We start from the raw sequence: 25,365 nt of genomic DNA on the forward strand, positions 1-25,365 counted from the left end.
TCCTCAGGTGCAGACTTACCCAATTTTCTTGAAAAGTTATGTGGACTTAAAATGGCCTCCATTACTACATCAACAACTCCGTCTGTCAATGTGTCAAGCAATATTTTAGTCGCAATCCTGCGGTACTAGAAGCGGTTAAGAATTTCCAACATGATCATTTCTCTCTTATGAGTCTACACTTTTGGAAATGGTTCCCAACATTTGAAAGTGTTTTCCTTTTTTTCCTCTAAAACAAGTTGAGGCAGAAGGGGCAAGAGTGGACAATCAACTTTGGACCATCCCCAACAAAGGTTTTTGGCACCTATCTCACTTGAATCTTGGATTTTTAAAGCCAACTTACCTATTGCCTGCATTGATGATTGTCAGGTTCATTTTCTTAAAGGCACTCAATTCTTGGATAAAGGAGAGTTAATTAAGGCTCCCTTTGCCATGACTTTTTTGGATCCTGCCAAATGTTTCACTAATACTAGGATTTTTGGATGCACAAAAGGTATTATGGCCTTCTCTAAACCAAATGCAGATTACTACTCAGATTCTCTTTGGAATATTTACATGCCATATATCAAATGTGCTTGTAAGTTCCTCGACAACAAAACTGCATACGAGTCAAGTATCATTTGGATTGATCATGTTATTTGGTACATACTTAATCACCTGGTATTGTTTTTCCTGACAAAGCTGCAGAGTTTTACCTATCATTATTAGGTTCTTGGCTTGGGAGACAAGCATGTAACTTGGTTTTAGCAAAAATTGTGCTCATTCACTTCCACAACATGATGCTTGATGTTCTCAAGGAGCTTGAAGAGGATAAACCTGGAACATTTTTGACATCCTATGGCAATTACAAAGGAGTGAAGACTCTACTTAATCTGCTTAAACCCAATATGGAGAAAGAATCTATCCCATCTCTAAAATGACCTATTTCTTTGAATAACACTCCTAATTTGCTTACTTCTTTCTTGACTCTCTCCATTACTTCTAGTTCTAACTTTGGCAGAGAAAAAACTAAAAGATTTACCAATAGAGGGAGAGCCAAAATCTTCCTGTAAAACATCTTCTTGATATGTGATTGTAATATTTTCAGGTAATTACCAACCTAGTGGGCATGAAGATTTTGAGGAGAAGGAGGCTCAAAACAAGATTTTTGTGCATAGTCGTTTGTGAACAAAAATTATGGAATTATATCCACCTAAATGCCTTTTTATGAAAAATTTCATCAAAAGTTTGGCAATACTTCCCTACTTAATACTGGTATATTTGGCTGGAAATACACATATCCACTAAAAAATTGCTTCTACAATACTAACTTTTTAAGGAAACACATCGTACCTACATGTAATTGCATTAATCATACTGAGTTTACATCTCTATTTGATAAATTTGGGTCACACATTTGTACTTCAAACCTAGACATTTGCGAGAATCATGAGATTCGAGCTTTGCTTAACAAAGATTTAAATCATGTTCCTCTTCCACCACTTAATTCTCGATTGGATTTTGTTGCCCTCCTTCTTAACTGCTTAACCGACTTGGTTAATAAAATCCTAATGGAGTCAAAGGTGCTCCATACCCTCTCTCGACTACTTTTTCACTCCTCTCAAAAAAATAGTAAACTTGAACCCACAATGGCTTAGCACTGGCACTACAGATATAGTTACAAAAATTAGAGATTTTTCATCTAAATTATTTATTGTGGGACTTGACAAGGCTATAAATACAACTACAATTATATGTAAATAGCTTGTACACTTGGCAACACTAGATAGATTGAATGGAGATGAATTCTCCATTACTTCTCTTAACCCAAATAATACTGGAAATCTACTTACAACACAACAAGGACTAGGTTACAAACCTAGTAACAAGAAACTACCTGTACTCTTTCTCACTTAAAAGCACACAAACATAAAGTTAGATGGATCTTAGATGCCTCAAATGGAATTTATACAAAAATCACAGAATGCATGACTAATTCTCACAGAACTAGAACACCATTGTGCAACTAAACAAAAAACAACTTGCGAGTTTCTCGAGATCAATTAGAATCCATTTGGATAATCAAGAATAGTACCAAGGTATTCTTAAATCTCTTGAAATAAATTATGAAGGTCTATACAATAGACATTACACAATGCTACAAAATTATTCCCATTTTTGGACCGATTGGTTTGCTTTTTAATAGCGCACAGACCACTGCCCTGTATTAGCTACACACAAAAGCGCAAAACTCACAACTACATGGAGTTTTAAGCACACACACCTGCAACTGTAGCGCAAGTTCTGCTGCCATTCAATAGCTACACATACATCTACTGCTTAATGCACCATACGGGTTGACCTTGGGCACATTGCACAAAGGCTTGCTCATGTTGGTCTCTTGGGGTTGCTGCACTATACTTCCTCTCACGCTAACAAGCTACAAACCAACTGGAGATGACAAAGGGCTGCATACAGAGCTTCCAAGTACATACGAAACAGCAACATACAGCAAAATACAAGAGGTATTCAATGTTTTGTATCAAAAATCGCACAAGCTCTGGTAGAAGCACAAGGAAAAGTGTTTTCAATACATGGTTACACACACACAAAGGGTTCTAATAGATCTCCACATCATAACACATAAGGTAATACCATCTCTCAAAACAACACACATGGGGAGAAGCACCCGGAAGGGTGTTTTCAAACATGTATACACACACATACAAGGGATAAAAAGCTGTGATAATAGCTATTATCTCGACTATGATACGGATATAGTGCTGTCACAATCAAAAAAAGTTCGAAAATACCGTTTTTTTCATAGTCATATAAACATAGACTTACAAATACACATGCATGGCTATATAAAAAGCGTTTTTTATTACATACACATATGCATGTATAAGGACATATGTACAAAAAATACAAAAGTAACATAGAATTTCTCAAGTATGCACATACAGAAGTAAATGTAAAATTATACGAGTAGTGAAGCATTAAAGTAAAGCATAGATGATAATAATGAAAAATATAGAGAAAAGTAGCCGCATAAAGCTAATACATAGCATAAAAATATCATTTGAAGGGTGTAGCAGTTGCAGAACCTTGGACAATACACGTGTACAAGAGAGACAATACAGATGACAACGGCAAATAGTAACCCCAGGTATTGCGGTACAAGAGCTCTACTTACAATAAGTTTCCCTTGCCTTGTGATCATATGCTTAAATAAGTTGTTATGTCATATTATGTACTTTCTTTAGGAAGATTTCTGTTAAGTGGTAAGCATAATTATAGATATGGGTTCAGTTATGAAGCATGAAGTTCTAACAACCTCCTGTGAGGGCGAAAGTCGAGGTTTACTTTGGGTTTTTTTGTGAAAAAAGAGTAATGTTACAAACAAAATGCTGCAAAAATTTTGACAAAGTAAGAAACTTATAAAGACATTAGTCAACTTTGATAGCAAAAAGTAAGTGTGTATATCATAGAATGTAACAAATGAAGGATTCATACAGATGTATTGAAATAATCATACAGTTAGGACTATTACATAAAGATATTAACCACATATGTCTAATTATTGTTGATAAACAGGGTTACATGCAAACAACTAGGATGAGCATCACTCAGACATATTTAAGCTACAACAGATTCGAGACAAGCTTATGGCCGGATATAGTAGGCAAAAAAAAACCAAGCCAATAGAAATTAGGGACCCTATCTCCAAACCATGTAAATCTATAAAATCTTTCAAAGAATGTAATAGACCCTACTTACATAGACGAGCTAAAAAAAACATAATCTATGTTTAAGAGTATAGTTGGGGTATGGGGGATGTGACAACAATAACAAGCAGTGGGGATTGCTTGGATACGTGTCACCCATTTTAGTACAAACTAGTTCTAATTAATTGTACTTATGGTTGGCTGGCAGGTAAAGATCCCTGCTTTCATCTGATAGAAGTTTCGGCTGTAACTCCTACTTTGTCATGTATCAAAGTATCTTGTAATGAATTTTATATGTATCAAGAAGTTCTTCTTTGATTTATTCTTTACACAACATGTTTTGCAAACAGTATTTAAAGTCTCTCAATATATGAATCTGAATGATGGGATTTTAAATTGAAACACACAGAAAATTTCCCGGGATACCTTTGGTCGGGTATCCATCATATATTGAGAAAACTTAATACTTGTATGACAATAAATAATTCCCTAATGGTTTGCTTAATACTTATATGGTGATTGATTCAGGTGTCTTGGATTCCATCTCTCACCCGTTTGGGATATGAAATAGAAGAAGACATTCCTGTTCCACCGATTTGTCATGCCAAGGGTAGGACTATAGGAGGGCACGGCCCTGGCCAAGGGCCGATAGATACACATGCAGTACAGGGGCTATACATAGGAGGGCCAAGGGCCTATATATAGGTATGTTTGGGTGGTTATTGGTATGTCTATCTCCCTATGCTCTCTCACTGGTATCAGAGCTCAGGGAAGGAGGATCCATGGAAGAGGGGAAGGGCGTCTCTCTTTCTTTCCTCCAAGAGGCATGGCCTCTCAAGGTGGTCTTTTTCTCCTTCTCTTGCGTGTCGAGGTCCCATGGCAGCAAGGGGTGCATCATCATCTCAAAGGGAAACAGGGCGTGGAAGCACTCTCTCGCTCACATGTTCTTTCTCGGCCATGGAAAACTGCCCTTGCAGAATTGAGGAGGGCCAACGAGGCCACGCGGGAAGGAGGCCAACAAGGCCGCACGGAAAGGAACCTTATCACAATGGAGGCTGTGTTTTTGACCTGCATGAAATAGGGAATTATCAGCATCTTGGGTTTCGCCTTGAACCTTTGCAAGTTTTTCGTCACGTGGACGGTGCATGGTTCGGCCTCGACAGCTAGCTCTTGTGGTTTTTCCTTGTGCAGCACCGGCAGCAGCCGCCATCCGCCATCTGCCATGGCTTAAGTTGTTTTCAAATTGGGGCGCCCAAGGGTCAACCCTAGGGGCCCATCCCATGGGAAGGCCACACAAAAAGTGGAATTTTGAAAAGGCATTGAAGGGCGGGCAAGGAGGGCGTGCGAGATATGTTGTGGATACCGTAGCCAGAATCAGCAAAGCATCATATTGAGCAAGGGCAAGCACTCGGCATGATGCGAATCTCTCAAAATTTCATAGCTTTGACGTCCTTAGTTTCGACATGCACCATTTTTGATGATTAAAGATTGAAGATCATGCAAGATGCATACAAGAAACCTTCATCGTCAAAACAGTGGGGAAAGAGAAATAAGCCATTCATGCATTGCGAAGCAAGGCCAATCAAGGTAAAGAAGAGGAAAAGCTAATTCTATTTTGAAGTTGTACACGGCATAAGAGGATCGACCCGGCTCTCAACAAGGAGAACCTAAGGAGCGGCAGAACATGCATATTGTTGCCACCACATTCGGCACCTTGAGGAATTGATGAGGGGTTTGAAGGAAGTCGGCAAGGCCAAAGTGCAGAGTTTTCAACAGTACAATTGGCAAATATGCAACGCCATCTTCTTGGTTACAATAAGCAGGCGACAAAAGAGTCATCCACGGATATGACCTCAAAACTACAGAAAGGGTCGTTACAATGACTGCAGCAGGTCAGCAAGTACTTCCATAACCAAACCGGCAAGGCTTTTCAAAAAGGGAGTCTCAAAATTTTCAGACTTTGAAGCATGGTATTTTGAGATCTTTTCATAGCTTGGCCGGGTAGCAAAGATGTTCAACATGGCCGACTCAAAGCAGAAACCTTCAACTTTGCTGATGTTGAGGGTTGTTTAGCCTATTAGAGAGGCTTCAAGGTGCACCCAAAAACATTGTGGGTACATCTAAATCTTCAGTTTATTTGGCAAATGTTTCAAAATATGCTGCATAGTTTTTTCTTGCAATGAGGATGAGCGCACTTTAGGCACTCCAAGCAAAAGCAAGGCTTGTGATAGTTATCTTTAGCATTAAAATTTTTTGTTGCATATATTATTGGCAAAAGGTCAATGATTAATTGCAAACCCATATCAAGCATGGCTTGGATACACAAAAACCTCAACAACACACGCTTGTCGGACGTTAAATGAAGTAATGTCAGGCCAAGGGCCAGGCAAGACTACATGGATCTCATGAAGATCAGCACGGCTTGTACCTCGACTTGATGAATGGTATACAATTGTTTCCAGGACAGACATCACTCTTTTTCCCATGACTAGGGCAGCCGACAACGGCACACATGATCGGCATGGCCAAGTAATTGTCACCGTTTCTTGAAATCGGTAGCAAGATTCATCGACAGGAGTACTTAATGAGATCTACATGTAGACAAGGTCTATTGTTTGTGAATGATCAACAAGGTCGACTTTATTTTGATATGAAATACATCTGTTAGCATGAATATCCAGTAGCTATGAGCTCTCAGGAACTCCATAAGTAGTTTTGTGAAGCAAGGATTCAATTTAAGTAATTGTTACCGTTTCTTGAAATCGGTAGCAAGATTCATCGACAGGAGTACTTAATGAGATCTACAAGTAGACAAGGTCTATTGTTTGTGAATGATCAACAAGGTCGACTTTATTTTGATATGAAATACATCTGTTAGCATGAATATCGAGTAGCTATGAGCTCTCAGGAACTCCATAAGTAGTTTTGTGAAGCAAGGATTCAATTTATGCATCTTACATTGAGACTCCCCACATTTGGCATATGCTATGGGCATACAAACTTGGGAAGGATACGACGATATGCCAGAGTATTCTTTCATTACATGCAAAGAGGGTGTATATGCTATACACGACAACTCTCTTGTGCAACAGCCATGGCTATGAACCATCTTTCAGCGAGTTTTTCCTTCGAAATTTTCAGACAACTGGTTACAATGGGATGACCTGGCTAGACAATTTTAAGTTTTGCTTGTTTTTCCATGTTTTCACATTTATTTTGAACAAAATAGAATAAGGGGGCTCACATGCATAGAGTGAGTTTCAGCCCTTGTAAACACAAGGTCTCCTCCTCTCCTCTCTTCTCCATCGCTGCACACACACACACACGCGCGCTCCCACTGGCGCACTTCAATTGGTATCAGAGCACAGGGATTGGGAGCACCATTGGAGCTCAGCGGGGAGGCAAACAGAGAAGCAACAAAAACTGCAGCACGTTTTTGCAGATCTGTTTTGGCCTATCAAAACGTCTTTATTCAAGCCGATTCCCGAGGTTCTCAACCGATTTTTTGTCTTCTTCAACTTTGCAGAAGAAAGTTTTCTCAAAATCTTTACCAATTTTGAGATTCGTCACTCAGACTGCCTGCACGTCTAGGGTACACAGGTGCATATTTTTACAGATCTGTTTCGACCTGTATAAACAGCACATTTCAGGTCCATTCTCGCGTGGTCTACAACTTTGCAGAAGGAAGTTTCTGCAAATTCTGAGCGGTTTGGAAGATATGAGGTGACAGGCTGCAGGGTATTCGAAAAGTTGAAGATTATGTATGCATATTGTGGTGATTTGCTACATTCAAAGAGCTCGGATTGAGCTTTTGTCATTCTCTTGTTTTGCACATTGATGTTTTGCTCTCAGTGAAGAGAGTGTGGATTGATATTTTCAAACACATTTATGCGCACACATTGAGGACACTTTGTGGATGTATGCATTCTTGTGGACTCTCAGGTTCGAGAGTGGTTTCATCACAGATTACGTGCATTGACTTATGCGATTGGGAAGATTACAGAAAGTGTGGTGCACAGATTTGTAGAGAGTTTTGCAAGCATTTCTGGCATGATTGAGAGCTGAATTTTCAGCTCATTTGGATGCTCTTTGATACACATTTGGTACATGCTTGATGCTCGTTTATATTTCCATGTGGATGCACATGATGTGTGCTTTTCGGCGGATGGTATTCTTCGCCTTGCAATGGCATATGTGGGCTGATTTTCAACTATTTTGAGCATCAATTTGTGTCACATTTTGGTTGGTTTGCATCCAAGTTTATGTTAGTGTATGCTTCGCTTGTAGAGTGCGGTTGATGCACTTTGTGTTTCTGATTACAGGATTGTTTTCCAAGTTTAAGGAGTTGAGACTTTGAGGTAACTCATGTATACTTGAGTGTGGATTTTGCGCATGATTTGCTCATGGTTTTGAGCATGTTTATGGCATGTATGGTTATTATGGTTAGATAGCCAAATACTGCCGAAACTCTACCGGATTTTTCTTGCGAGTTTATTTGTTTATGCACATGGTTTGCAATCGTGTTTTGATTGCATTTGGCACTCAGTGGTTGCTTTGCCATAGTGTTTTGGCATCGCATTGTGAGAGTGTTTGCTCACTGGATTATGTCATTTGACATACATGTGGTAATCTCTTCAGGAGGGAGATTGTTGATGATAGTTTCATTGATTACCACATAGTGCTCTTGGATTAGAGCGGGTGTTTTTGCATCATTTGAGCGGTTTTGCTCACTTGTTTCGTTACATTGATCGCCATATTTACTGATACTTCTCTTAGACACCTTATGCCAGCTTATGTTGTATTTTGACAGTACTTGGTGTATGAGTTAGCCAAGCTTTGGCTATTGTCAGTTGATCGATTTGTGCTTGGTCTTGTCATAGGTTGTCACCATGGATTTGGCATGTACATCGTTGTCAGGGTTTGTGCTTTTTCATACAAAGTTTGATGGTTCAAACTTTGAGCATTGGAAAGCAGGTATGCATGATGCATCGATTCAGTTGGTCCAAGTTTTGCCATTACAGGGCATGGATGCTAGGCCAAAGTCTATGACTGACGATGAGTGGGAGGACTTGGATGAGCTTGCACGTTCGACGATCATGTTACACCTTGGTGAGTTTGTCTATCGCATTGGTTTGGATGCATGTACAACTAGAGAGTTATGGCAAAGATTGTGCAATGCTTTTGGCACAAATGAGTCGAGAGAGATGCCTACAGTCAAAGGACGATCTTGTAGACATAGAGATGTTGTGTGTTGGCATTGTGGTCATATAGAGCATGTACGTAGGCGTTGTTTTCGACGGATGAGACAGCGCAGGAGACAGCACAAGAGGGATGCTATCACTTTGGATGATGTGGGAGCAGATGTAGTGTATGTGGCTACGCATGACGGAGATGTCGACTTTGCTCCCATGTTTACTCTTCACTTTCTTATGTTGGTTCTTGACGACACATTACCTTCGCATTGGATACTAGATGTGAGCGCTAGGTTTCACGTCACGCCGAGTCGTGAGTGGTTTAGCACATATGCTAGTGGTATGCTTGGACGTTGGTATCTAGCTGATGGTTCAATGCATGATATAGTTGGTGCAGGAGATGTCAGACTATCGTTATCTAGTGGTGCATCATATGTGTTGCGAGATGTACGCCATGTGCCAGGTTTGACACAGAGCTTGATCTCCGTGAGTCACTTATGAGACAACGGATGCCAGGTAGTGTTGGATGAGCATAGTTTCAGATTGCATCGTGGACAGCTAGTCATAGCTAGAGGTGCTAGTGTTGGCACGATTCATGCGATGCGAGTACGTCATGTGCGAGACGGCACAATTTTCGTGAGTACGCAGCCATGCAGAGAGATGAGGTATGTCTCCTTTATGGATAGGTTGCATGATGCTCCAGTTTGTGAGCATGTTGAGCCAATTGTGCAGTAGGGCATGTCATTCATGGATACGATGACGGATGGATGACTTGAGTGCTGAGGATTCAGCCGTGATTCAGTCATTCATGGATATGCTTAGGCCAGAGGCTGATGTATATGAGTTAGAGCTAGGCATTGCTCTTACCACACAGGGTTCAGGATAGACATATGCTCTTGGTGCGCATGTGACATGCGATGGACATGAGGATGGATTCCAGGGATTGGAGTTCGGGTGTCAGAGTGATTTCCATGAGTTGAGTTCTCAGCCAGATTTGACTGAGATGGTTAGATTGGCAGATATTGCTAGGATTGCATCAGCATTCGGGAGTCTCATGTACGAGATACTCATCTCGAGACCTGAGATTGCATTTGGAGTAGGTGCATTTGTAGTGGGAGTTGTTAGTCGTGCAGTGACTAACGTTGGCCTTGAGCATAGGGGTACTTTGCAACGTATGGTGAGATACCTGCAGGATGTGTGCGGCTTTGGTGAGGAGTATGGTGTTGATCGCTCTATACTTCCTCTACAATTAGAGTTGGATGCACACATATTCAGTGAGCCAGTGGGCATTGGCTGAGGTCATACTTGTGATGGCCTTGTACAGGTTTTGTACGGTTTTCTTTTCTCTCTCACGGCCACATTGGCCTTTACATGGGAGGTTGTTGGGGTAAAGCCCATGTGGCCGGTTAGGCCAGGTGCCCGCCCACTATACTTATTCATTATGTACATAATAGAATAAGGGGGCTCACATGCATAGAGTGAGTTTCAGCCCCTGCAAACACAAGGTCTCCTCCTCTCCTCTCTTCTCCATCGTTGCACACACACACACACACACGCTCCCGCTCGCGCACTTCAGACAGTGCCTAATAAGCCATTCCACGAGGACGTGGCAACTGCTAATTACTGTCACGAGGACGTGGCAACTGCTAACCTTAGTTGTTGGTTTCTTTTCCATGATTTTTATTTAATTTTTGGGACCCTCTTTTTGAAGTTGCAAATGGTCGGACATTGTATGGCCAGTGTGAAATGGCCGACGATCGAGAGTTTCATCCGCAGACGAGAAGGCCTTATTGCCACGAGTTGCTCGGGCCGACCGGCACTAGAATCCGAGCTGTAAAAGGGTGTCTAGGCTTAGCTCAAAGTCATTTAGGCCCCCTCGCTACACTTATAAGTCGGTGGGTACTAGGAATTAATTCTAAAGAGACAAACTGGACACATGGCGGCTCCAGAGCAGCTTTCCCAATCTGTGTGAAGAGGGGGCGCCCAAAAATGAGGGGCTGATTTATGTGAATTAAGTGACTACAACGTGTGTGTGAGTAGTTGGTGCAGGTGATGAAGCTTTAATGGAAAGCTTGCCTTCTCCCTTGCTCTATATAGCACAATGATTGCTCTCGTGCATCTCTCTCTCCCCTTTGCACATATGGTAATGCCCCACTAGTTGGGCTCCTTAGATGACCATGTACAATTCTGGGGGTTTTATGCACGTTTGCCAATGCAAGAGCCTTATGTACAAGAACTACTAATTGCTAATCCCCACAGGTACGCACAGTTCCATCGCGAGGGATTGCAAACATGGAGAGTTTTCTCACGTGAAAACTTGTCCCTTTCAAAGGGGACCTGTCTCATTGCGTGCGGGAGCACCTGAGACATGTGTAGGCGTGCTCGTTCCACCCAAAACAATCCAAAACAGAGAATTACAGCCTATTGTGTTTTTTTGCAAGTTTAGGGTTTCGCAACTAAATTGTAGGCAATGCCAGGGGAGCCTTGGGATGCGTAACAAGGCTTTGGGCATGTGATAGTGACAAAACAGGGAATTACAGCTCGCTGAAATTGACCTGCAGCTCACTGGAAAGCTTCCAAACCGGAAGGCAAAGTTTCCTTGATGTGTAGTTTTGACCTACAAGGGTTTCGCGCGGTTATGTTGGCAAAATTGGGTCAAAAACCTGCAATTACAGCCATGGACAGGTATGGGCAGCTTGGTGAGAGTTAGTTTTTGCAATAAGAATAAAGAAATATCGAAAGGGGCGCCAATTTTTGGCGCGAACAGGTTGTTGGGTTTGCTTGGAGCGCTCTAGCTTCCAAGCCGTGCTCATTTGGAGTGTTAATTCCAATCACATGTTTTATTTGCAAAGTTTCTCTGTGTCCTAAAGTCTAAAGTAAAGTTTCGGGTGAAAACCAAAGTCTACCGCCCTACAGGCCGGTTTTAGTCCGAGGTTGGGGGATGAAGATTCTTTAATAAACTTTGGAAATGCTACATTGCTCTGCCTGCTCTTTGATAGGACTGGTATGCTTTCAAAAAAGCACACGCCTGAAGCTCTGATACCACTATCACGGGGATAGGCACCACGTGCCAACAAAAAAGGACAGACTAAACAACTTTAATCACTTAAAATAACATTGAACTAAAAGAGATGCACGACACACGAGACGGGGAATGGCGGAGTTCCACCCTGAGAGAGCACTGGCCCCAAACCTTGGCGCCCCTTTCTGTATTTCTTTATATTGCTTGAACTCAGTACAGTGCTGATACTCCATCCTTTGCACTTTCACATTGAAGCGTGCCAAAGAATGAGCCCTTGGCTCATATTTAAAGGCCCTTGGCCTCTCAAAAGCAGTTCACGTGAAAAGCTATAAACTCAAAAGCATTTGGTCCAAAAGCAGCTAGTGAAAAATCCATATAACATGCCACGTCAGCACCTGCAGCGTAAAATGCAGAAGTCCGTACATGCTACCACATTGCACTGTCAATGCAATTTGCGGACAACCATACAGTTGCCACATCATTAGGTTTTATGCAAGAGAGTTGGAGCGTGTATGTGCTGGTCCTGCTTTATTTAATCTCTTTAGGTCACTTGGCCCCATCGGACGGGGTCTGGTAAGTTGGTGGCAACTCTTCTTTAAAAATAGGCCTCTCGGCAAGACTTTATAAGTTGGTAAAACTTCGTCTACCACTTCTTCTTCTGCTGTGCTGCTGTTGCTTCTTAGGGTTTAGGCCCCTCGACCGGGATCTGTGGGTAGGCTCTGTTCTTCAGTGACACGTCAGTAGTTTTTGACAACTATGCTTTGATGTTTACAGTGATCAAGGACAGAGATCCTCCTACAATTGAGAAGGCACTTTCACAACCGAAGTGGAAGTTGGCTATGCAGAGAGAACTTGATTCCATCAAGAAGAACAACACTTGGGTGTTGGTTTTGCGGCGTGCCAAGCGGGAAGTGATTGGTGTCAAATGGGTCTACAAGACCAAGTACAAATCTGATGGTTCTTTGGACAAACACAAGGCAAGACTAGTTGCTTTTCCCAAAAACCCGCTGTAGACTACGAGGAGACCTTTGCATCGACTGCACGAATGGCGACCATACGGATTGTTTTTTCCCTTGCTGCCTTCTTTGGGTGGCCGGTTTTTCAGATGGATGTTTCAGCATGTCTCAATGGTGCATATAATACTTACAAGATGCCCCAAACATTTACTCATTTATTGATTCATTCATTACAACAAGAAAGACCTTTTATAACTTTTCCATGCCTCTTGGCACCTCTTCCAAGGTGACCTTTCATTGCCCCCATAGACCTTAGTGTAAAGCCTATGGAATAGTGCATATATTACGGTTCAACACCTAGCACAGTCTGGTGGTAAAAACTTTTTCCCCGCAAAAACTTTTGACTCGATACCCACAAATCCCTTGTTCCAAAAACTCAGTGCTCACAGAATACCATGATGCAAAACGCAGTGCCTGGAGTCTACTCCAAGGTATACATATACAACGCCCTTTTCCCCCCCAAGCATATAGAAAATGCAAAGTACAGTTTCTGGAACTAATCCAAGATGCACAAATACACTTCCTAAAGTGCATTACAATCATCAAACCGGATATGGTGTGCCTTCCCACCAAAAGTGTGAATACAAGTGCACCATTTAGTGGCAACATGCCAGGGCTAGGAACCCACCAAGTAAATCGACATCCATGAGAGCTCATACAAGACAAACTTGAAGAGCCATAAAATCATGAGAAAATCTTTAATCCATTGAGTAGACTCCATCTTTGAGCCAATGACTTCAAAATAAGCTTTGGTTTGCAAACAAGTATCATAATTCAGTGAAAACTCCTTTGCTTTGTCACATACTTCTTCAAAAACATTGTGTGATTTGGCTTCAATTTGGATCCCAATCAGAATAAGCCGACATGTCATTTTGATCATGACGACCACAAAGCGCGATATAAATCAACACCGACTTTCACATATGGTCAAGAGATTGTAGAGTATACAGATGCATACACTTACCTTGGGGTTGTCTTCACTGGGCAGAGGTTTTCTTTGGGGAGAGCAGTAAAGACTAAACTCACTAGAGCTTTTGCAGCCTTGGGAGGCTTGGAGAGGATGTGTTCGCAGGTTGAGTTCCAGGAACCTCGGACAAAGTTATGCCTTTTTTATACTTTAGTAGCCTCAGCTATGTTGTATGAGGTGTAGATATGGGGACCTTCTGTAGGCCAGGATGGTTGGAGACATATAGAGAGGCCCTTGATATCTATGATCTCTCGATTCATTAGAGCCAAGGCCTCCGTACCCTGTAGGGAGAAAAAGGATGTGGTGCTCTCTAGAGTGGGTGCTCCTCTCAGCCTCCTCGGTGCAGTATGCATGAAACCTCACTCCAACATAAGAAACATCACACAGGAACATGACTCAAACACAAAAGCAAAATATGACTCAAAACATGACTGCAGACTCAACTCAATGGAACTTGACAAGCTCAAAGAACCATACAACTCTAGCTGGCAGCACACACAGCTCCAAGCTCAGGACACAATGGGGGTGTCGATGCTCCAATGTGCAGGGAGAGTGCCAGTGTCGTGAGAACTCTAGACTCAAGACCAAGACTAGATGCTAAACCATACAAAAAGTCTCTCCAAACCCCAAACAGCTATGGATATATACAAACATGAAGAGCCACCAATGATTGCAAAATATCCACGCCAGCTAAGCCTATCTATGAACTGTGAGGTGGTGCGTTGGCCACGATGTTGACTGGACCACCACCCGTATCCCTGCCACGTGTCACCATCACCGACCCGACAAGAGAGTCTGTCCAGTGTGAAACCCGGGCCAACTGTGACTAACTACATGTCCCGTGCCCGTGACACTGTAGCCCTTTGCAACGCAAGATGTGGAGATTATTGCATCCAAAATTTGATCAGCTCCAATAGCTGTACAGATTACACTTTCACACTCTTCAAACTAAACTAGGAGAAAGACTGTGATGAAAATCCAATAATCAGAGGGAACGGAAAGGCTGCAGACTGATTCAATTAACCCAATAGAAGAATGCTTAATGAAAGAATATCCTTCGTGAAGTAGACATAGCAGTAATCCATAGAATTCTTTTTTGGAAACAAAAGATAGACATAGGACGGAAGAACAATGTTTAAGGTAAGCAATAAAAACTTGGGAACAGAAGAGACATAGGCTGGAAAGAACAGCATTGAAAGTGAGGAAGGACTCTTATGACGTAAGTTAGAGAAGTGAGTTGAGTAGGTAGGGCACGCAATTGGTCGGGACACAACGGAACGCACCCTGCCTTGCATGGTAAAGTACTTAGTAGAAGAGACGCCGACCTAAGGCTTATGTTGAAGGATAGTAGCATTTAATCCTGGAGCCATTTACCAACGGCAAGGAAATACCTTCCAGAGTCACTAACTGTATCGCTCCCTGTGGTAGAATATCTTGTACTATGAATGGTCCTTGCCAATTTTTTGCTTACGAAGATGGCGATCATGCCATGCTTTACGACGAAGTTGCTCTGCTTGCAGTCCGGACGAAGCTAACATGTGGCTTTCATCCAACAGGGAGAGACGAGATAGATTGGCAGAGGCAAGATTTGCTGAGACACGGAGACTGCCCACACTAGCGGAGCCAGAGTTGAATTCAATAGGGGCGATTGCTTCTAACCCAAAAGCCAGTTGAAAAGGAGTGTAGTTCGTAGTTGCTCTTAAGGAAGTGTGATACGCCCAAATAGTGCCGAGGATTGCTTGAGCCCAAGAAGGTGGATGCAGATGACAAGCTTTACGAAGTAGAGCAATGAGAACTTTGTTTGTGCTCTCTGCTTGTCCATTTGCTCTGGGGTACTAAGAGCACGACTTGCGATGGAAGATTTTGTAGCTGTCTAGCAGTGTGGTTATCAGATCATTGACAAAATGGCTGCCTCTATCACTTGTAATCTCTAAGGGACACCCAAACCTGCAAAATATATTTTCGTACAAGAACTTTGCTACTGTAGAGCTAGTGCAATCAGCCGTAGTTAAAAACCTTCGCCATTTAGTGGCATAATCTGTAGCCACAAGTAAATACTTCCGATTACCTGGTTGGGCTGGCGGAGAAATTGGACCCACAAAGTCCAAGCCCCATCTACCATGCCATGGATACCTGTAAGGAATAGTTTGATGCTAGGTTTAGGTGAACAGTGCTGACATACATCACATACCTTCACATTAGCAATGGCATCTTGAAACACATAGGGCCACCATAAGCCACTCTGTAGGATTTTTTGAGCTGTAACGTGACCAGGATAATGGCCACCACTGGGACCGCTATGGGCATCTTCTAAAATAGACTCCACTTCATGGGGAGAGACACACTGACTCAGAACACCATCAAGTCCAGCCTTACAGAGCTGACCACCAATCAAAGTGAATGGTAGAGATTTGAATAGTAACCTGCGTTTGTGCAAAGGAGAAGCATTTTCTAGGAACCTACCAGTGGATAACAAGTATAGAACATCGTCGTACCACTTTGGAGTTGTATAAGATAAATTGCTATCTGGAAAGTCATCTTCAATACCTGTAGCTCCCTCGCTTGAGTGGACTTGAGAGAGATGGTCGGTCATGACATGGGGTTTGCTAAGACAAAGTACCACTTCGAAATCAAACTCTTGTAACAGAAGGAGCCATGGCCAGACCGTGCGTGCAACTTGTGGCTTATTGAGCAGGTATCGAAGAGCGTGATGATCAGTAATCACTGTGAAGTGAATCCCTAATAAATAGTGCCAAATTTTTTGAAGAGCATAAACAATGGCCAAACCTTCTCTCTCGGTAGTGCTATAATTCCGCTCACTCTCGTGAGCAACCTGCTTGCATAATGAACGGGACGATAGAGATTAAATTCCTTACTAGACTGAGTGAGGACAGCTCCCATAGCTGTTTGACTAGCATCAATATTATGTACATGGAAAGTTAGAGACTAATCAGGGGCTACCAAAATCGGAGCTTCAGTCAGGCGCTTTTTCAGGTAAGCAAAGGCTTGAGCTTCAGCTGTGGACCACTGAAATGGTACAGCAGCACTTGTCAGACAGGTAAGGGGTTGAGCAACATCAGCATACATCCTAATGAATCCGCGATGATACCCTGTATGGCCTACAAAGCTTTGGACACCTTTAGGATTGATGAGAGGAGGCAACCTCAATATCGCTACTATCTTCTTTGGGTCTGGTGCGAAGCCTTTAACAGATACCACATGGCCCAACAATGTACCTTCAATGACGAAAAAGTGACATTTGTTTGGATTGAGCTTTAAGCGTGTCTCCCTGTACACCTGGGGAAGAAAGCTAAGAGCTGGGCGAGGTGTTTCTCTAGATTCTCCACTGCTTTCGAACATTGAGCACCCGAGAAGGTTGAAAAATCGTCCTTGAAGATGCGAAGATGATCCGTAAGCAAAGGGAAAAAGATGAGGTATACTATGCGATTGAAAGAGGACGGATCATTTTTGTTACCATATACATGTGGTAGTGATGTGTGTGAACACACTAGGACCGTCGGGGCATTTTTCCCCTCTTTAGGAGGTTTTTTCCCTGTGCATTGTATATACGCCGATCACTCTAGGGCTGTCTATCTTTCCATTGCACACTAAGTAATACACTCTCTATTGTGTGCCTTGAGCTTCTTTCGTCTTCTCCATGCTGTGTGCGTTTCTCTGCAACCATAATTCCAACAATTGGTATCAGAGCAGGTTGTGTCCTCCCGGGCTTAGTGGCCAGCTGCTCCAGTACACGCCTGCTCACTTTCTCCGATTTCAGTGAGCTTTGGCGAGCGTTCGCAGGTCGACAAATATTTCGGGTAAGCTCGTAGAGCTTGGTTTGCTCAGATTTTTGATTTGGGCTCATTTTGGCCTCCGTTTCCACTACAGGCAGTACTGCACAAGCTATTTCGTCATTTTGTGCAAAATTTCTGTCAATGTCGTTTTCTGCATAACAGGTGCCTTATAGTCTTCTACGGTTTGTGCTATATAGCACGTGTTGTTCCCGCTCCGTTTCTCCTATTTTCGGGCAGTTTTCACATCAGGTGCAGCATTTACCATGGCTGACAACAACAACACAGATGTGTTCAAGATGTTTGCTGCCAAGGACAGGTTGGATGGGGACAACTACCCTATGTGGGCTTATATGATGCAAAGTATTCTTGTGTCAAAGGGCGTCTGGAACATTGTGCAGGGCATTGATGTACGTCCTGGTTCTGAGGATGTAGGTGATGTTGAGGATGTTGCAGGTCTTGCTGCAAGGATTGCTGTTGTTAGAGTTGTTTTGCCTACGGAAGAACAAGCTCATTGGGATGTAAAGGATGCGCAGGCTCATGCATTGATTGCGTTGTCTGTGAAGCGCACCATTGTTCCTCACATCCGTTCTACAAAATCTGCAAAACATTCTCTCCTCTGCAGAGAGCTCATCTTCATCCGATGATGAGTTCTAAGCTAGTTGTCTTGGGAGAGAGAGACTTGAGTCTCTTGACTGAGGACTCCATTGGGTTTTTTCTAGTATTATTCATGCTATGTATTAGTTTTAACTTTTGGCATTTGCACCTTGCTAGTTTATGAGCTTTTGTAGTTGGCATCAGACATTGGTCATGATTGCTATGTCATAATGTCATTCTCATTGGTCATGATTGATATGCCATTTTCATGCCGGGATGATTGTAGTGTTGAGTTTTGTATTTGCAGTATTTTAATCATCATTAGTCAATCTTTGGATCTTCACCCTTGTATGATCATTGATGTACATTGTCTCTTACCTTACAATGCTATGTTGCTTTTGAGATTATGGTATCGAGTCTGTCATACTATTACTGAAATCGGGTATTGTGTCCCATGTTCGTATATGGACCATGGTAGGTCACTTGATTGATGTTTAAATTTTAATGCAGGTAGGCCTTTTCATTTAGCCATATAGATTGATAGTTTATATATTTGTGGGCTTCTTTTGTGAAATTTCAAATGTTTTTCCTAATTTTTAAGGGTTTTTTACCAATAGTGCGTATTTTTACGTACCTTAAACCTCAATCCATATAGGACTGCGTACCTTACGTACCGAATACGTACAGTATTTTACGTTTGGTTCCACCTTGCATCCGTTCAACAAAATCTATAAAACAGGCTTGGGATATTCTAGCAGGTCTTTATGTAAGCCGTAACGAGGCAAGATTGCTTTGCTGCGTAAAGAGCTAGAGTCAAAGATTATGCATGAGGAAGATGATATGGACACTTTCCTTGCTAGTGTCAAGGATATCAATGAGCAACTTCTGCAGGTGAAGTCATTTCAGACAGTTCCCTGGTGCAGACTGTTCTTGATGCCTTACCAGATTCCTACCAGACTTTTGCTAGTACTTGGAGACTCATGACCCAAGGAAATCCAGAAGTTATCAAGTTTGATGCATTATGCACATTGTTGTTGCAAGAGTCACTTTCTAGAAAAAACAGGACTAGGTAGTGTGCAGTTGAACAGGCTTTTATTGCTTCTCAAAGAAAGGGTGGTAACAGTAATGCAGCTACTTCTTATGGTTCTGCTGTGAGTGGCAAAAATTCTGTTCCTAATGCTTCTGCTGGCAGCAATTCGTCTGGAAATTCTGGTGATAATGGCAAAAAGAAGATGCGTTGCCATTATTGTAAAGCTAATGATCACTTGATCAAGTCCTATCCTAAGTTGAAGGCCAAAGAGGCTAAGAAGAAAGAGAGTGGTTCCACTGCAAATGCTGGTTCCACTACAAATGCAGCCATTGTTGAGTCTTCTGTGAAAAGAGACTGTAATGCTGATGTTGATGCAGAATGGGCTTTTAGTGCAGAGTGCACTTACAATCCTGCTGTCCATGATGCATGCTTGTCAGTTGCTGCAGATTCACATGTGTGGTATTTCGACAGTGGTGCTACAAACAACATTACCTCACATCGTGAATTGTTTACCTCTCTCGAGTCTGTCCCTCAAGGGAATTCAGTCACTTGTGCCAACAATGCCTCTTATCCAGTTCAGGGAGTTGGAAAGATTGTGCTTACTGCTGCTAATGGCAGTTCTTTCACACTTGTTGATGCACTTTATGTACCTGGGATCAAGAAGAATCTCTTGTCTGTATTCGCACTTGCTAGACTTGGACTTGTAGTCAAATTTGTGGATGACAGATGTACAGTTCATGATCTCAGTTTTGGTGATGAAATTGTTGCATCTGGCCTTTTGTGCCATGGGCTGTATAAGCTCACTTTGTATGACAAGTGTGGACAAAATTTTGCAAATGCTGTTGCAGATTCAAGGGCTATTTCAGATGCAAAACTTTGGCATGCACGTTTTGGTCATCTGAATTTTGCCAGTTTGCTGGGTTTGCAGAAATCTGATATGGTTGCTTCTTTGCGGCCTCTTGAAGCACCTGTCAAACATGTTTGTGAAGGCTGTATTTTGGGCAAGATGCAGCGTTCTAAGTTTCCAAAGGATGGTTCAGTTTGTAGGTTGCAGCTTGTGCATAGTGATGTTTGTGGACCCATGCAAACTCCGTCCCTGCCACAATGACAGTGGTATCAGAGCCTGTCACAAGGCGGGCACCACGTGCCAATAGAAAAGAACAGATTGAACAACTTTAAGCACTTCAAATAACAACTGAACTGAAATGGAGAGAGAGAGACGACACGCGACACGGAGTGGCGGAATTCCACCCCAGAGAGCATTGGCCCCAAACCTTGGCGCCCCTTTCGGTATTTCTTTATATTGCATCAACACAGTACAAGCCGGTACTCCAGACTCTGCACCTTCGTACTGAAGCATGCCCGAGAATGAGCCCTAGCCTCATATTTAAAGGCCCTTGGCCTGAAAAGTAGTTATAGTAAAAAGCCTTTAAAACTCAAAAGCTTCTGATCCAAAAAGCAGTTTACATGAAAAACTTTCAAACTCAAAAGCTTATGGTCCAAAAAGCAATGCCAAAAGCTGCCAGCGTAAATCACGGGAATCCGTACAGCCTGCCACGTGATCATGTCAGCGCAATTTTCGGAATTTGTCTGCTGCCTTAGGGTTAGGGTTAGGGTTTTTGGCAGAAATTAGGGTTGCAGGTTTTAGGGTTAGGGTTTCCAGAATTAGGGCTTCAGCAGTTAGGGTTTCTGGCAGAAATTAGGGTTTGCAGGTTTTAGGGTTAGGGTTTCCAGAATTAGGGTTTCAGAAATTAGGGTTTCTGCAATTAGGGTTTTCAGAATTAGGGTTTCTGGCAGAAATTAGGGTTAGGGTTTTCTGCACTCGGGCAACCACGTCCTCACTCTGTGACACTTCTTCTACTGCTTGTTCTTCTTAGGGTTTAGGCCCCTCGGCCGGCATCTGTAAGTTGGCTCCATTCTTTAGGCTTTGACACGTCAGCAGTTTGTTACATCTCCGCTTCTTGAAAGAGAGTAATCGTCCGCGATTACAGCATACCTGCAAAACAACTCAAGTTAGCTCAAAAATTTCCGAGGGACAATCAATTTGCTCTTTTTATTAAGGAGTTAGCTTCTCCTTTCTGCTCTTTTGATCAAGGAGTTAGTTGCTCCTATCGGCTGTTTTGATCAAGGAGTTAGCTTCTCCTTTCGTCCAGATCGGAACTCTTGATATTCTGGCGTAGTAAAATTAGCCATCACACCCAGACCGTACTGATCTTCCACGGGTGTCTTGATGCACTAAAATTACATACCCAGGCAATCTCATCCAATTAGGAATATTCAGTGGTTGGCACATCACAATGCAACACAAATGCTCACATATGGATGTTACAAGACATAGAAACATAAAGCCGCCGATGAACACTCCTCCCGCATAACCTAACAAGGTCCGGGCTGGGAGATATTCAACGACTCCCTCATCACTCCTCCCGCATAACCTAAAAAGGTCCGGGCCGGGAGATATAGAGGCCTTTTACAACCAAACGCCCCCCAGACCGCAGCCTGCGTCGTTTGGAGATGCTGAGAGTAACCACTGCTCAGACTTCTTAATACTCCTCCCGCATAACCATCCAGGTCCGGGCCGGGAGTCACACCAACAAGTATTTTACAAGCATACAACCAAACGCTCCCCAGGCATCGGCCTGCGTCGTTCGGAGGTTTTCAAACATACAACGAAACGCTCCCCAGGCATCAGCCTGCGTCGTTCCGAGGTTCAAACAATACCAAAACAGTATTTCTCACTTCTCCACCCGGGAGTAAAATCACCAATCATTGAAACCAGTATCAAACCAGAGTCAAACAATTCAAATCGGCACCAACACAGGTTCAAAACAGATATCATCCATTTCAAACAAATTCCAAACAGGATCACCAAACAAGATCAAATAGAACTTAAACTTAAAAAGCAATCTCGACATCAATCGAGCTCGAAAAGTCGACTGACTTTCCATCCTGGAACCTGCACCAAAAAATTAGGGTTAGGTTCAATCCGTAAGGTCATAGCCGAGCATAGCATGGTCCATCAGCTCTTGGACAAACAGTGTTTCTTTGGCAGTGATGGTAGTCCCATGATAGCAATCACACCGAATCTCCAAGGTCATCTGCTCGTGAAGAGACATCTACTGGGAGATGTCAAGAAACTTCAAGTTATAATCTGCTAGGGTTTCCATGGCAAGCATTTCAGGATACCGGACCCCACTCTGCTAGAAGTTGCATTCCGAAGGAAGATGTCAGAAACCATATAACTTCGGGAAAATATTTTCTTGAAAGCTTGCCAAGTACTTGGAGTATGCTGCTTGGTAGCTGTAGACATCAACATCTGCATGACACTGCTTCTGAGAAAAAAAACAGTGACTTGAAACAAATCTGGATCCTTCTCTTGCAAGTGATCTTAATTGGCTTATGCCTTGTAAGACACTGCGGTGAAGACGGGAGCGCGCCCGATGCACGATGAAGTAAGGGTGGGAGTGGCTAATAAGTCCGGGTTGGAGGGCGTAGATATCCTCGAATAAAGCTCTGTCTTCTCTTTAATCCGGGTTGGAGGGCGAAGATATCCTCAGTCCGGGTTGGAGGGCGCAGATATCCTCGAATAAAGCTCTGTCTGCTCTTTAATCCGGGTTGGAGGGCGAAGATATCCTTGAATAAAGCTCTGTCTGCTCTTTTGTAGGACCGGTATGCTTTCAGAAAAGCACACGCCTGATGCTCTGATACCACTGTCACAAGGCGGGCACCACGTGCCAATAGAAAAGAACAGACTGAACAACTTTAAGCACTTCAAATAACAAATGAACTGAAATGGAGAGAGAGAGAGACGACACGCGACACGGAGTGGCGGAATTCCACCCCAGAGAGTATTGGCCCCAAACCTTGGCACCCCTTTCGGTATTTCTTTATATTGCATCAACACAGTACAAGCCGGTACTCCAGACTCTGCACCTTCGTACTGAAGCATGCCAGAGAATGAGCCCTAGCCTCATATTTAAAGGCCCTTGGCCTGAAAAGCAGTTATAGTAAAAAGCCTTTAAAACTCAAAAGCTTCTGATCCAAAAAGCAATTTACATGAAAAACTTTCAAACTCAAAAGCTTATGGTCCAAAAAGCAATGCCAAAAGCTGCCAGCGTAAATCACGGGAATCCGTACAGCCTGCCACGTGATCATGTCAGCGCAATTTTCGGAATTTGTCTGCTGCCTTAGGGTTAGGGTTAGGGTTTTTGGCAGAAATTAGGGTTGCAGGTTTTAGGGTTAGGGTTTCCAGAATTAGGGCTTCAGCAGTTAGGGTTTCTGGCAGAAATTAGGGTTTGCAGGTTTTAGGGTTAGGGTTTCCAGAATTAGGGTTTCAGAAATTAGGGTTTCTGCAATTAGGGTTTCTGCAATTAGGGTTTTCAGAATTAGGGTTTCTGGCAGAAATTAGGGTTAGGGTTTTCTGCACTCGGGCAACCACGTCCTCACTCTGTGACACTTCTTCTACTGCTTGTTCTTCTTAGGGTTTAGGCCCCTCGGCCGGCATCTGTAAGTTGGCTCCATTCTTTAGGCTTTGACACGTCAGCAGTTTGTTACAGAGACATTGCTATGTAAGTTTGGACTTGAGGATTGCAAACCTATTGCCACTCCCATGGAAACAGGTTTGAAGTTGAGTCTACATGATGCTGATGTCACTCTTTACCAAACTGCTGTTGGCTGCCTCATTTATGTATGCAACACGAGACCAGAATTTCAGTTTGCAGTCTCATAGGTCAGCAAATTCATGCATAGCCCAGGGTCTAAGCATTGTCAGGCTATCAAGATTTTCCGCTACCTTAGTGGCACTTTACACCTTGGCTTGTTTTATCCCAAGGGGGGATCATTGGCCGTTCATGTATATCATGGTTGAGCAAGAAGCAACCTACTGTGGCCACTTCGAGTTGTGAGGCTGAGTACAGGGCAGTCTTCACAGCTATGGTTGAGTGTGTATGGCTCAGACGCCTTATGGCTGATTTGGGTGTTGGATAGGACACTGCCAACACTATCTACACTGACAGTCAGAGCGCATTGGCAGTTGCAAGGAACCCAATTTTTCATGCTCTCACAAAGCACATTGAGGTGCATTACCACTGTCAGGGAGAGGCTCTCAGTAGGAGAGATCAGCTTGGCTTATGTGCCAACGCAGGACAACCTTGCAGATCTTCTCACAAAGGCATTGTCTCGTGAGAAGCTTGAAGCTTTCCGCAAAGCTTTGGGCTTACTCCCCTTTGTGGACTGATCATGTCCTCAAGGCATGGAACTTCCCTTTACTCATGTGCCAGCTCTTGTTCACCGCATCACTCCAGGGGGGATTTGTTACCATATACATGTGGTAGTGATGTGTGTGAACACACTAGGACCGCCAGGGCATTTTTTCCCTCTTTAGGAGGTTTTTTTCCCTATGCATTGTATATACGCCCATCACTCTAGGGCTATCTATCTTTCCATTGCACACTAAGTAATACACTCTCTATTGTGTGCCTTGAGCTTCCTTCATCTTCTCCAAGCTGTGTGCGTTTCTCTGCAACCCTAATTCCAACAATTTTTTAGCCCAAAAGACATTCTGGTGTAAATGAAAATGCCCCATGGAGTCACAAAAGCCGTTTTGATCCGATCACTCGGATGAATGCCTAACTCATTGTAACCACTGAAGCCATCCATGAAATTGTATAGTACGTGCCCTGCCACATCTTCAAGCACACGCTCAGTAAAGGGGGTGGGAAAACCATCTGGGATAGTTACCTTGTTCAGTGCACGGTAGTCAATGCACACTTGGATTTTATTCGATTGCTTTTTAGGTGCAATGACCATTGGTGATAGCCACTCGGAGTGCTCCACTGGCACAATGATCCTTGTTTCTTGCATCTTTTCTAACTCGTTTTTGACAGCTTCGGCATACTTAGGGTTGAGCTTGTACGCCCGGCGTCCGACTGGCTTATCCCCTTCAACCAGAGGGATAGTATGGACACCCAGTTTTGGTGGTATTCCTTCCAAATCCTTGTAAGACCAGACAAAGACATCTTTAAAGGAGTGCATAAACGAGACTACC

The 25,365-nt window shown here is 43.0% G+C and overlaps 1 pseudogene across 1 annotated transcript in view; it reads left to right on the forward strand.

Annotated features, from left to right (window-relative positions):
- The first annotated feature begins 2,363 nt into the window (after positions 1 to 2,363).
- The window catches only part of LOC147454247 (pantoate--beta-alanine ligase-like), a 41,088-nt pseudogene continuing 18,086 nt past the window's right edge, over positions 2,364 to 25,365 (forward strand). Inside the window, exons 1-2 of the transcript XR_015188764.1 lie at positions 2,364 to 2,501; positions 3,065 to 3,145. The product of XR_015188764.1 is annotated as a pantoate--beta-alanine ligase-like (transcript). The remainder of the gene's footprint in view (positions 2,502 to 3,064; positions 3,146 to 25,365) is intronic.

This window comes from Adiantum capillus-veneris, chromosome 7 (genome assembly GCF_014529385.1).
Source record: "Adiantum capillus-veneris isolate H3 chromosome 7, ASM1452938v2, whole genome shotgun sequence".
Taxonomy (NCBI): Eukaryota; Viridiplantae; Streptophyta; class Polypodiopsida; order Polypodiales; family Pteridaceae; genus Adiantum; species Adiantum capillus-veneris.